This window comes from Neovison vison, chromosome 13 (assembly GCF_020171115.1).
Source record: "Neovison vison isolate M4711 chromosome 13, ASM_NN_V1, whole genome shotgun sequence".
NCBI lineage: Eukaryota > Metazoa > Chordata > Mammalia > Carnivora > Mustelidae > Neogale > Neogale vison.
The window spans coordinates 142,020,517-142,032,582 of record NC_058103.1 but is presented as its reverse complement, the minus strand read 5'-3'; the positions used below and the strand labels follow the sequence as shown (position 1 = coordinate 142,032,582).

The following is a 12,066-nucleotide window of genomic DNA, read 5'->3' as shown; positions in this document are numbered from 1 at the left end:
TTTTTTTTTTTAATTGTTCCATCACCTAGTTCTTCTGTGTGCTTTGTCAATCAGCATGTAATTGGGTTGTGGTTTATTTATTTTTTAAACTCATTTTGGATTTTAGTATAATTCTAGTTTGGCGTACTTCTTTTGTCCTTTCACATGGAATTTTAATATAATTCTTTTGTATATAATTTATTTATTTATTAAAAGATTTTATTTATTTATTTGACAGAGAGTGATCAAAATAGGCAGAGAGGCAGGCAGAGAGAGAGGAGGAAGCAGGCTCCCCACTGAGCAGAGAGCCCGATGTGGGACTCGAACCCAGGACCCTGAGATCATGACCTGAGCCAAAGGCAGAGGTTTTAATCCACTGAGCCACCCAGGTGCTCCGGTATAAAATTCTTTTATGTGGAATTTTATGTTTGTGTGTGCTTGCTGTTCATGTTTTCTCTTTCTCTTTATGAACTGTGCAGTGATTTGGAAGATAGCTTGTCTTAAGCCCTAATAATGCTTTCCATCAGACTGTAAGTTTATATTTGTCTAATCACTAAACACAAGAATAGGAGAAGGTAGGTGTGATATCTTAAATAAAAAATTCATTGCTCTTCTTTTTTTCAACTTGCCCCCTGCTGATTTCCAATTGTTATTATAATGCAAGGTCATAGACTCTCTATATAGATAGACTAAGGTTATCATTGCAAAGTGACTTTTACCATAAAATATTTCTTGAAGCCTCACTTTTGGCTTTTATATTCTATTTTGAAACTGCAGTTTTAATGACCAGTTACACTTCTTTATTTAGATTTAGCTGATGTCATTGCTCCTTGCCCTGCTTTGTGTCATGGGACATTCCTGTCCCCGACTTCTTGAATTTCAGGGATTTAGCTAGAATAGGTCTTTGAAAACTTTTCTCAGTAAAGGCATGTGAAGGGTGGATAATCTGAGTTCTCTAGCATCTGAAGAGGTTGTCTGGTTCTGATTTGGTTTTTTTATACCACCATGATCAATTATCCAGGTCAAAAAGGAAAAAGTTCTCAGTCACTCTCTCCTACAGTGGTGTAGCTTTTGTCTTCTGGCGGAGGGTTGGGCAGGGGCAGGGGGTGGGAGAGGGAATAGTCAAAGGTCAGCGTGGCCTTTTGTCGCCCTCGGCCCGCAAGAACGACAACCAGCCTGGCATGGTGTTAATGCTTCGTCTCTTTATTTCGACAACTTTCTTAGCTTATATGTGTCAGGGTGACCAATAAGGGGCCAAACAATGGGGAGAGCCAATGAGAGTCCTGTTATTATACTGATTAAATTTGAAACAGCCAATGACTATGTCCTCCTTCAGGTGGGCTTCACCAGAAAGTTCGGTGTTTACTTGCAGCATATTTTGCTGGCAGTGAGCCAAGCGCCATCTTGTAATGGCGGGGACTTTCCCGGCCGGAGGTGGTCCCCGACAGCCTTTGCCCCTTTTGTGTGCAGGTAGCACACTGCTTCTGCTTCTAGCTCCCTCTGTCCTTGTCATGGTCTAAGGCGGGGAGAAGCGAAGTGGCTATCCAACTGCGTCCTACCTTTCCTGTTGTTAGTGGCACACGTAGAGATGGCATCTCCTGGAAGTTCCAGAGGAAACTAGTCACCACAGTACATTTTGGTTCATTTCTTGTTAGGGAGGAAGGAAAAAGCCGTTGAGAATGTACCCAGGAATGTGGACCTCTAAGATGCCTCAATAAAAACGGGTCAGAAGCAGACCTTATCAGATGGCCTTTTAATGGCTGAAGTTAAAAATGTGTTCTCTAAATGTGCCCTCCCAGGAGACTCTGAGCTCTGAGGACAAGGATCTTGGCTGTCTTGTCCACTATCGTCTTCTCAAACCCGGCGTGGGGCCAGGCAGGGTAGCACTCAGTAAACATTGAACATTGACTCAGATATTGAATGTAGAAATACTGAGAACTGAATCCTATTCCACCAGATAATTTTCTAAACAAATGCCACTTTGTGCTTCTCGTTGGTTTTCTCGTGTCACCCACTTTTGGGGAGTTTTTCAGATTTCTGGTTTTTGTTTGCTTGTTTTTAAGATTTTATTCATTTATTTGAAAGATGGAGAGAGCACAAGCAAGGGAGCAGCAGAGGGAGAGGGAGAAGCAGGCTTCCCACTGGGCGGGGATCCCGATGCAGGATACCTGGGATCATGACCTGAGCCCAAGGCAGATGTCCAACCATATGAGGCACCAAGGAGCCCCATGTTTTTCAGATTTCTGAGACCTGTCAGTTCCAGGAAGCCTGTCTTCTGGAGGCTATCAGTCAGCTTGATCTACAAATCAAACCCCTCTACCTGAGGGGTTTTCTCCCCAGTAAGGGATAGCCTCAATTTCTGCAATCCCCTGTATCTCATTGCTGTTTGTAAAGATAGATTATTTCTGATTCAGGCATTTCCAATCTTTTAATTTTTCCTTTCCTCTGTGGACTAAGTTCCCTCTTCCTTCAGGGAGAATGGCTCTGTGCATAGGTTTCTGGCATCCAAGGAAGATGGTTTCTGGAATGAAAGCCAGTGATCTTCCCAGGGGCCTTACCCAGTGGTCTTATCCAGACCATGAACTCACCTCTGCCTTGGTCCACGCACCAAAGAGGAGTGAAGGATTCTGATGCGGGATTTGTCTGAGAATGTGTCCCGTACTCAGGGCTCAGAGGACAGGAATGTGCGCTCACTTTCTTCCCTGTTCAGAAGGAAGTATTCTTCTCTGTGTTCCCACTATAAAAATTATACGTGCCTTAGAATTTTCCCACTGGAGTCGATTTAATAATTACCCAAGGGCTCGCCTTTTGACAATTTATGCTAATGATTCTGGGTTCGCAGAACAAAATAAACTCTCAGATGTCATGAATGAATTCATATGCGAAAGCTGCTCTTAGGAAGGGGCGCCTCCCCTGAGGTTTTAAACTTCCCAGGGATCATCATCTGTATCTGGTTCGGGCGTCAGTGGATCATGGGTCTTGGCCAAATGCTGTTTTTGTCCATAAAGCCTCAAATTTTGACTGCCTGGCCCTTCACAGGAAAACTTTGCTGACCTCTGATCTAGTTTGACACTGAGAAAAGCCACCTGTCCCCCGTTTTGCATCCAGTCTCTACTCCATCTCAGTCATTGCTACCAAAGTCCGTTTGCCCTTCTCAGCACCGCTCACCGCGACTCGTGGTCACTCTTGACTGCAGACCTGCTGCTTAACGCCCCTGAGAGACAGCTGCCTCGTCTGCAAAAGGGGGAGATATTATACAGGTTTTAGCATTAACTGTTGCACCAAAAGAGTTTCCTTCCTTCCTTTCTGCCTCTTCCCCAAAGAGTCTGAGCATTTATCTTGGGTGGGAGGGGGGATTAAACTAAATTAAATTACTACCACACTGGGGCACCCCAGTGTGGTAGTAAATTTGCTATTAGACAGCCTGGGTTTAAATCACTGCCCTGCCACTTCCTTAGCTGTATGACCTTGAGCAAGATGCTTATGCTCATTAAACCTGCTATAAAAATCATGATCAAAATATTACCTGTCTCCTCGTCGTATCGTGAGTGTTCAGGGAGTCGTGCGTGCCCGGTGCTTCCCGTCCTGCCTCGCACCCACTGTCCGCTCATTGAGTGTTTGTGTCTATTACCTTCATGATCCTGGTGGTGGTTCATTACTGAGGGTACAAACTGTTGGCCGCGATCGTGGCGTTCAGCAGCTCCGCCCACATTTGTCAGCCAAACCCCAGGCACTGCGCTCCACATTCGCCAGCAAAGAAAACCTGTGTCCTCCTGGAACAAATAAATTCAGGGTCTCACTCCACAGGTGGTGCCCTAGAATCCTTCCTAAAGGCCAGGGCAGCCGAGAGCCTGGATTTGTACGTTTCTTGCCTGCTGTGGCTGCATACGCGGCCCTTTAAGCCTTCATTGTACACGTGACTCCTGTTCCCTTAACCGTTCTCAGGGACTGGCTGGGACCAGAGAGGGTGGTGTGCTCGCATGCCGCTGCCCAGGGATGTTCATTCATTCCCTTGTGTGTTGATTCATTCCTGCACTCAACATGCAGTGTTCGGGGTGCAGAGACAGTAAGGAAGATGGAGAACTTCGCCCTGCCTTAAAGGGCACATCATCGTGGATCCCAGCTCTGAGGATGTCTTGGAGAGGCCAGAACATGGGGGGTGGGCAGGAAACCAGAGTTTTAAAGGAATCCAAGCAAAGGCTGGTGAGCGGGCTAACAAGGGAGAGGGAGGGGAGGGGATACTAGGCTGGGTAAGGGTGAAGCTTTAGTCGGTAGGGAGTTTGCAAGCTCTTTCTGGTTTTGAGTGGGTGCTTTTTAGACTGGGCTCCTTGACTATAAATACCTTTCGCTCAGAGATCACTCTTCAGGAGGTCTAAACCTGCCTCCCTCTGTGTGCTGCTTCCTGGCACCCTGAAATGATTGTGGAACAGAGAGCAGGCCAGGTGCGCTGGGATGCGTTTCTTGGGTACCCCCGTGATCCTCGGATGCACGTCACCCCGAGAACAACTGTGTTTCTGGATTCAGCACATGCTGAGCAAAGGCAGTGGGCTGACTTTCTCCAGATTCTGGAAAGACCGTGCCTGGTGATGATAGAGAAAGAGGGTGCCCCCCTTTGGCTCTTGGGTCCAGGGGACCATAACTTAGGTGGAACCCGGTTTTGGACGTGACCCTTTACGGAACAGTGGATCCCACCCGGATGGAAGTGCCTGGCATCTGGGCCTTTCTTTGCTAACCCTGGCCCGGGAGGGCCAAAAATAGACAATCCCAGGACTCATATATATCCAGGCAATCCATTCAACAGCAGATCAGGGAGAGTGAGCCAGCGGTCTTCAGAGTGATAGGCAGCCCTGTGGGTAGAGGCCGGGGCAGTGACTGGGCTGGGGGTGGGAAAGTTAGGATGCCAGGTTTCCAGTCCCACCCACCAGGCCCTCCTTTCTCTCCTAGGTCTGTCTGCCTTCTCTCCATCCTCTCCCCACTAAAGCTCACTTACCTGCAAACACCGCTGTTTAGAAAGCCCCACAGGTGCCCACTCGAAGGAGAACGAGACATCAGACTGTGAAGCCCTTGCTGTCTGTCTGGATCTTCTCTCTTCACGCCCTTGGTGCTCCAGAGAAACTGGCCTCCTCGACATTTCCCCAGCTTGCTCCCCGCCTCTGCTACCTCGTAGCTGTTTGCTCTGGTTCCTCCCCAACCCCCCTTCCGTGGAATGCTTCCTCCCTGTTGACATTCTGGGGGCCCTTCAGTCCCTGCTCACGGGCCCCCATCCTCCCTCGGTAAGGCTGTCCTAGAATTTATCATTGACTCTCCGGGAACTGGAAGTGCCTGGTCACCCTCTCCAAAAAGCTTTTGTGGCGTGGGTCCCTCCCTTTCTAACTCCCTCAGTTCTTCGTTGGTAAAGATGTTTCAGTGTTACAGCAGAGCCCGTTCTGCGGCAGAGTCCCGCCATCAGTAGAAACGATGAGTTCCTGCCCCAGATTCTAAGCTGCCTCAGGACTCCAGTCCCCTGCCCAGCACCCTGTGTGCTCCTGCCTAAAGACAGCACTCACTGATCCCCCGAACAGCTGCCTCTTGTTAAGAGTACGTTTCCCCGTGCGTGCCGGGCACCAAGCCGCGCGCGCTCTGTGCCTTCTTCTGTACCCTCCCGTGCCATTTGTTCAAGTTCACGCATATCCGCGCCACATGAGGCGATCCCACTGCTGTAGAGCCTTGGCACGCCAGGCATGGACCCCGTTTCAGTTGGCAAGCCAGGCTTCTGTGACGGCAGGCAGCTGCTGGAGGAGTTCCTGCCAAATCTGTGGCAGGAACAGTTGACGGTTGCAAGAGAGGGACCCCGGACAGGTCCTGCCAACCACACATTCCTTTAGAGGAGAAATGCGGAGAGTGGCCTCGTTTGTGTCATTAGATCCCTTAAGCATCAGAGCCATGCCCGTGGGGGTAAGGTGATTCTCAGCCCACCCAGGAGTGCTGATTCAAGGAACTCTACAGTTTGCCCTGGGCTTTGAGGAGGGCCCATCTGGAATCCTGGAGATAAGACAGTTCTACATTTTCCTTGAGAGCCCCGCTGAAGCGTCCTCTAAGCATTCGTGTGGTTAATCCCACCCAGAGCAGTGATTTTCAAACTTTTTTTTTTTTAATTTTTTATTTTATTTTATTTTATTTTTAAAGCTAGGGAATTCTTTGTTAAATAAAATCTTGGGCCATTGTCCAAAATGAAAAACGACAAAACGTGTTCTTGGTGAAGGGGATGGTAGGGCTTCAAGTTCCAAATGCAGTCCACCTGGTCCCCTCTCTGTAGCGTGTCTGTGAGAGCAGCATTTAGTAAGGAAGACCAGCGTCCTGGAACCATAAATGGTTTGCTGCATGTAAAGCACAGGGTGAGAATGGCAGGTGGACGTGGGCCGTGCCCCGGCCACACTGAAGGTGTCTGATGGTTGCTGGTGTGTGGGGCGCTGCCAATGCTTGCCCCAAATGGCACAGCGAGGTCTCGAAAGCATCTCTGTAGGTCTCCAAGCCCAAGCTTTCCTTACTACACCTGCCAAGGAGAATAGGACTCCCTCCAGGTGTGGCTTACCTGTGTCAGCCCCACCCTGAGACTCCCAGGACTTGGAGGGTTCTGTCCCTTCGCAGAATGACATCCCCTGCATGGGTTTATCGGAGCAATGGCAAGAAACCATCCCATCCAAGGTGGAGGGTCCCCTCCATGTATCCCCTGATTGCCTTCCATGAGGCTGGGGAATGGGGCTCGTTAGAAGCAACAGCCCCATCTTAACAAGCCGTGCTGCGCGAGAGGCACTTGACTTTTTGCTGTAGCGATCCGTAACTGAGCAGGAACCCTTGGCCGCCATGGTCTCGTGTGCCCTGCAATCCGTTTCATTTTTACAATATTCCCATTTTATAAAGGTCCTCTTGCTTAAGAATTTTAATAACAAGTCCCAGTGCCTTTCTCTGATGTTTTTCTGGAAGCATGGCCCTGAGAGTCATGGGATGGGGGCTGTTGATTTCTGGAGACTTCTTCCGTGGCTGCCTCTGTGCAGAGAGCTGGGTCTAGGATGCCCTTCCTCTTCACCCTTTGTCTGGCCCTAATGGGAGAGCCGCCCCAGCTGAGCCAGCACAGGAAGTTTCTTTCCAATTCCAACTTAATCTGTAATTGACTCTCCTGGATGGATTGAAAGCTGAAACCCATCAGAAGGAAGCGTGAGACTGAATTTCCCCCGAGTGCTCAGCGCAGTTTTAACAGTGAATTACTTATTTCCTTCTTGAGGCCGTAAAAGCACATTTGTTTGCTTGTGGCATGGGGAGGCCGCGGGGACTAGAGCTTTGTGAAAACCACGGTTTAATATTTGTGACAAAAAGCGATAAAATAGCGGTGATGGACAGGAGCGCGGGATCAACGTGAAATTTGCTGCGGCCGCGGGAGGGGTGGGGACGGAAGCTGGAATTCATGAGCTGGTGTAAGGATCTCTCTGCTTCTGGAAGCCCTGTTACAAGATACGCACCCCGTGGCACATTCCTGTATCTTAACATTACTCTAATTCGGGGCGGGTGCTCCCATGTGTTGCACAGGGCCTACGTCTGCTGTTGCTAGGACGGTTGCTAAGGTCGCTAAGGGAGAGAGACCTGAGCAGGGCGGACGGGGCTCCATCGCATCACGTCCCATGATTTCCCAGTTCTGCTGTGACCCCTCTGACCCTCTTCCAGCCAAACAGGGGTTCTGTTTATCCAGATGGGGGGGGCACAGGGCCAGATCTGCACTGGGCTGTTCCCCCTGAAAAGAGGGGTTTGCACCTTCATTTGACTTGCTTGCCTGGCAGAGCTGCCGGCTGCGTGACTACTCAGTTTGTTGACTTTTCTCAAGGGGCCGCGGTGGGAACTCCGTGCTGAGGCATAAATCCTTTTTCCAGACTATTTCTGAAGCTTCAAAGGGGAGATAAAGTGACTTTTGATAACCTCCCTCTTCAGCTGTGTTTTCACAAGTAAAGAAAAAAAACGAAAAGTTTTTGAAGCGGATTTCCTGCACCATTCAACTGTCCTCGTTGGATATTTCCAAAATAATTTTTAAAAGTCCGGACTTTGCAGAGTGTAGATAGTTCTGTGCCTTCTCCCTGAGCGATAATATGGTGTATTTATGCTCATGCATCTAGATGAGGGTTCCCAAACGTGAAAGGTTCCCTAAACCCCATCAGTGAGCGTTTCTGTAAGTAGCAATAATACTTGATGTATACAAATTATATACTTGTATTCCTTTTAATATAGAATGTAAATTACAGAGCAAGCAAATATGTACGTAAAGAGAGGCGATAAAGATGAAATAAACAGTATTTTAAAATGCCATCTGGCTAACCTGATGTTTTCATACTGTCTCAAGACAAAAAGGTACCTAGAGTCATGTTTATTGTTTATGATTTTGAGTGTAAACGTGTACCTCAAATTATGTTCTTCATAATTTCACATCTTTTTTGCTGAATTTTTGCCACTGTTTTTAACCATGTAGTAATATGGCTGATGAAAGCTTTTACAGGGAAAAGAAGAGGACCTGCCTTTTTGTTTGTTTTTTAAACTTGAGTTTGCATTATTGATGTTATCTTCAACCTATGCCTTTTTTGCAAAAGTCCTTTTTTTTTTTTTTTTAATTTAGGTAATCTCTATACCCAACATGGGGTTTGAACCCACCACCCTGAGATCAAGAGTTGCACACTCCACTGGCTGAGCCAACCAGCAGCCTCAGGAAACTTTTTTTTTTTTTTTTTTAAGTGAATTTTTTTCTTCTTAGTTGCAGTATATCATACCTAGAGGAAAGCACTCAAGTCATAAGTGTACAGCTGGATGAATTTTCACAGAATGTACACACCCATGTGAACACCACCTCGATCAGGAACTGGAGGGTTCCAGAAGCTTCCATTCTAGCTCCCCTCGTCTTTTCCCACTTTTTTTTCCCCCAAGTAACCCCTCCCTGATGTCTGTTACTTTATATATAACTTCCACCTGTCTTTGAACTTCATCTAAGTGGAATGATACCCAGGCCCTCTGTGGTGTCTGCCTCCTGTTTCTCTCCTGTATGTTGGGTTCCCCTGTGCTGGGTGTGGTACGGTGCGTTCGTTGTCCCGCGGTAAAGCCCCGTGTGGTGTGACTCTTGCTCCCTCTGGTTATCCCCTCTGCTGCTGCGGGGCCTTTACTCAGTGTCCCGGCTGGGGCTCTGGTGACCCGTGGCTCTGTGAGTGTGGCAGCGCCTGCGTTTCATGAAGGTGTGTACACGCTTCTGTTGGCTGTGTCTCTAGCAGTGGGTTTCTGGATTATCGTGTGCCTTCGTGCTTAGTACTCACTGCCCCAGGTTTTCCAGAATGGTGGTACCAGAGCACATTTCCGAAGGAGCAGGGGCTGAGGATCCCTGCTGCCTGTCAGGATTACTTGGGATTCTTGTGTATGTACCATCAGCTGTTCTGGTGGGGCTTTCCACACCAGGGGTTCCCCCAGGCCCTGTGTGTTAGAGCAGAACCCCCAGCTCTGGTGCTCCTCAGAAGCTTGAGGCATCCGGATGCCCGCCGCCACAGGTGCCCTATGTCAGGGCCTGCTTGTCCTGCCAGGAGCGGCTGTGAGAGTGGCCAAGAGGCGATTCTTGGCAGAGATGGGATGGAAGGAGCAACGAGTGCCGGAAGCTTGCCCCTGGGGGGGTCCTGGGTCTTCATGCCCTCTGAGGAGGAGGATGGAGCCCAGGATGGGAGAAGAGAGGCACCAGGATCAGAGGCCAGCTCTCTGGAATCACCAGCGTCTAGGGCCAAAGCAGCTGAGAAGTGCACGTTTGGACTTGGTCTTCCAAGTTCAGTTTCCTCTGAGGAGGGTGGTCAAATAGTGAAGTCCGGGGAGGCGGGTGTCAGAGCGTCTGGGGGCAGAGTCTGTGTGGCATGTCTTGGTGCGGTGGGGGCCTCTCGGCCACTGGGCTCGTTCTCCCCCAGGTGTCCCAGTGGGGGGCTAGGGAGCGTAATGGTGGGCATGCAGCAGCCAAACCTTGGCCAGGAGATGAGGTGCCTCTCTGTGTCCCGCAGTAAAGAGGAGAAGGAAATGGGCGTTTGTCCTGTGGGTGTCTAGAGCAGGTGGAATAGGAGGCAGAGGGAGTAGCTGTGGGCACTTGGCCTTGGGCTCAGCAGGTTCCTTTCCCTTGTGCCCATTCCCGCCACGGCTGCTGCTGTGTCTTCCTGGAGCAGCCTGGGCCCATAGAACTAGAATGTGGGGGGCAGGTGTAAGTGTAACTTTCTAGCGGCCACATTAAAAGGAGTGCACATAAACAAGTGAGATTGATTTTAATGTATTTTAACCCAGTATGGCTAAAATATCATTTTAATGAACAATCAGCATAAAAAACCGACAAGATATTTGCATTCTTCTTACACTTACATTTTGTAAGTTTCAGAATCCAGTGTGCATGCACGTGTAACGTCTGTCAGACCAGCGGCCACGTTGGTTCCTCGGCTGGACCCTGGAGCCCTTTGGTGGGAAATGAGATTCACTCTGGGTATTTGTACAACCCATGGTGATTTGATATGAACTGTTGCTTTTACGTTGTTTTAATTTTGACACATTTGCAAAATTAGGAGGCTGGGACATATTTTTTTGAACAGTTTTAGCTTCATTTTCAACATGTAATATTTAGGCATATGGTACGTGTGTCTCCATTTGTGGTTACGCCGGTAGATGTCTGGAGCGGTTAACGTGAAGAGTGGTCGGCTGGGGCGATCAGACGCTGTCCAGCTCAGTATGCCCGTGCCTGAGCCCAGGCAGAAACCGTTTCTTACTCATCTTGGGGGCCTCCCAGCACCTGCTTCCTTGCATTTTGCACATGGATAGGTGCTGTGTGAAGGAAGAGAATAGATCTGCCTTGTTCTTTCCGTATTCCTGGAGCTCCGAGCACAGTAAGTGCTAATGTTTTAACTCATTCAACAGGTGTATTTACTGAGTGCGTGTTGGGTGCCAGGTGCTTTCCTAGGCTCTGGGGTACAACAGTGAACAAGACAGTTTCTGCTCTCTTGGACTTTGTGTCATTGATGGGAAATCTACTTGTTGTTAATTAATAGTAATAATAATAATAATAATAATAATAATAATAAAGAATAATACTACATATGGTCCCCATAGTTCAAATGACAGTCTGACCTGTGACTTACTCTCAAGCACTGAAAGAAAGAAAAAAAAAATAGTAGTTAGACCCTGAGTCTTAGACGCTATCATTAGTCGGCAGGCATAATAGATATGGAAAAGCCCCGCTTGGAGGCATTCTGCCAGCGATATTTGGGGGATGTGGAATTTGGTGGGAAGGGATTAAGGGGATCTATTTAAGACACTTGTCGCAAATTGAGTTTGCAAATTGAGTTCGCCTGAAAAGCCCACTGCTGAGCTGCTGCCCTACCTGACCAACAGTTGCTTTTATTTACAGATTTGGGTTTTTCTGGGGGCTGATGGGAAGGAGATACAAATTAAAAAGCTAGCCTGGGGGCGTCTGGGTGGCTTAGTGGGTTAAAGCCTCTGCCTTCAGCTCAGGTCATCATCCCAGGGTCCTGGGATCAAGCCTCGCATCAGGCTCTCTGCTCACTGGGAAGCCTGCTTCCCTTCCTCTCTATCTTTGCCTGCCTCTCTGCCTACTTGTGATCTCTCTTTCTGTCAGAAAATAAACAAAACCTTTATTTAAAAAAAAAAAAAAAAGCTAGTCTGGATTGGAAGTCTGGCATCAACTGTCAAGTCACAAGTGAAAAAGAAAATCAATAATTAACCTTTAAAAAAAAAGTTAGAATTAAAAAAAAAAGCAAGCATGAAGTGAACTGTAGGAAGGGTTTGTTACATGGTTCAGCCTAAGGAGTCAGAAGAAAAGTGAACATAGAGATCATTCAAGAGATAACCAGAGCCTTTGTGTTGGTGACTTTCAACCTGGAGCAAAGTCATAATCACTATGGGGGACTTACTGTGACACAGACTGTCCGTAGTCCCTACCGCCAAAGTTTGTGATTTTGCAGGTCTGGGGTATGACCTGGAAATATGCATTTCTAGCAAGTTCCTAGGGGCTGATGCTGCCGGACCAGCAACCCTGCTTGGAGAACCACT

The 12,066-nt window shown here is 48.2% G+C and overlaps 1 protein-coding gene and 1 long non-coding RNA gene across 5 annotated transcripts in view; one reads left to right on the top strand and one right to left on the bottom strand.

The window, feature by feature from the left end:
- Positions 1-12,066, top strand: part of SLCO3A1 (solute carrier organic anion transporter family member 3A1) — a 301,019-nt gene that overhangs the window by 120,298 nt on the left and 168,655 nt on the right. The gene's annotated exons all lie outside the window — the stretch shown is intronic.
- LOC122893832 lies at positions 2,888-5,275 on the bottom strand. Its single transcript, XR_006381696.1, has 3 exons — positions 4,970-5,275; positions 3,506-3,752; positions 2,888-3,213 (listed from the first exon to the last, which is right to left on the bottom strand). It is a non-coding gene; the product is annotated as an uncharacterized LOC122893832 (long non-coding RNA).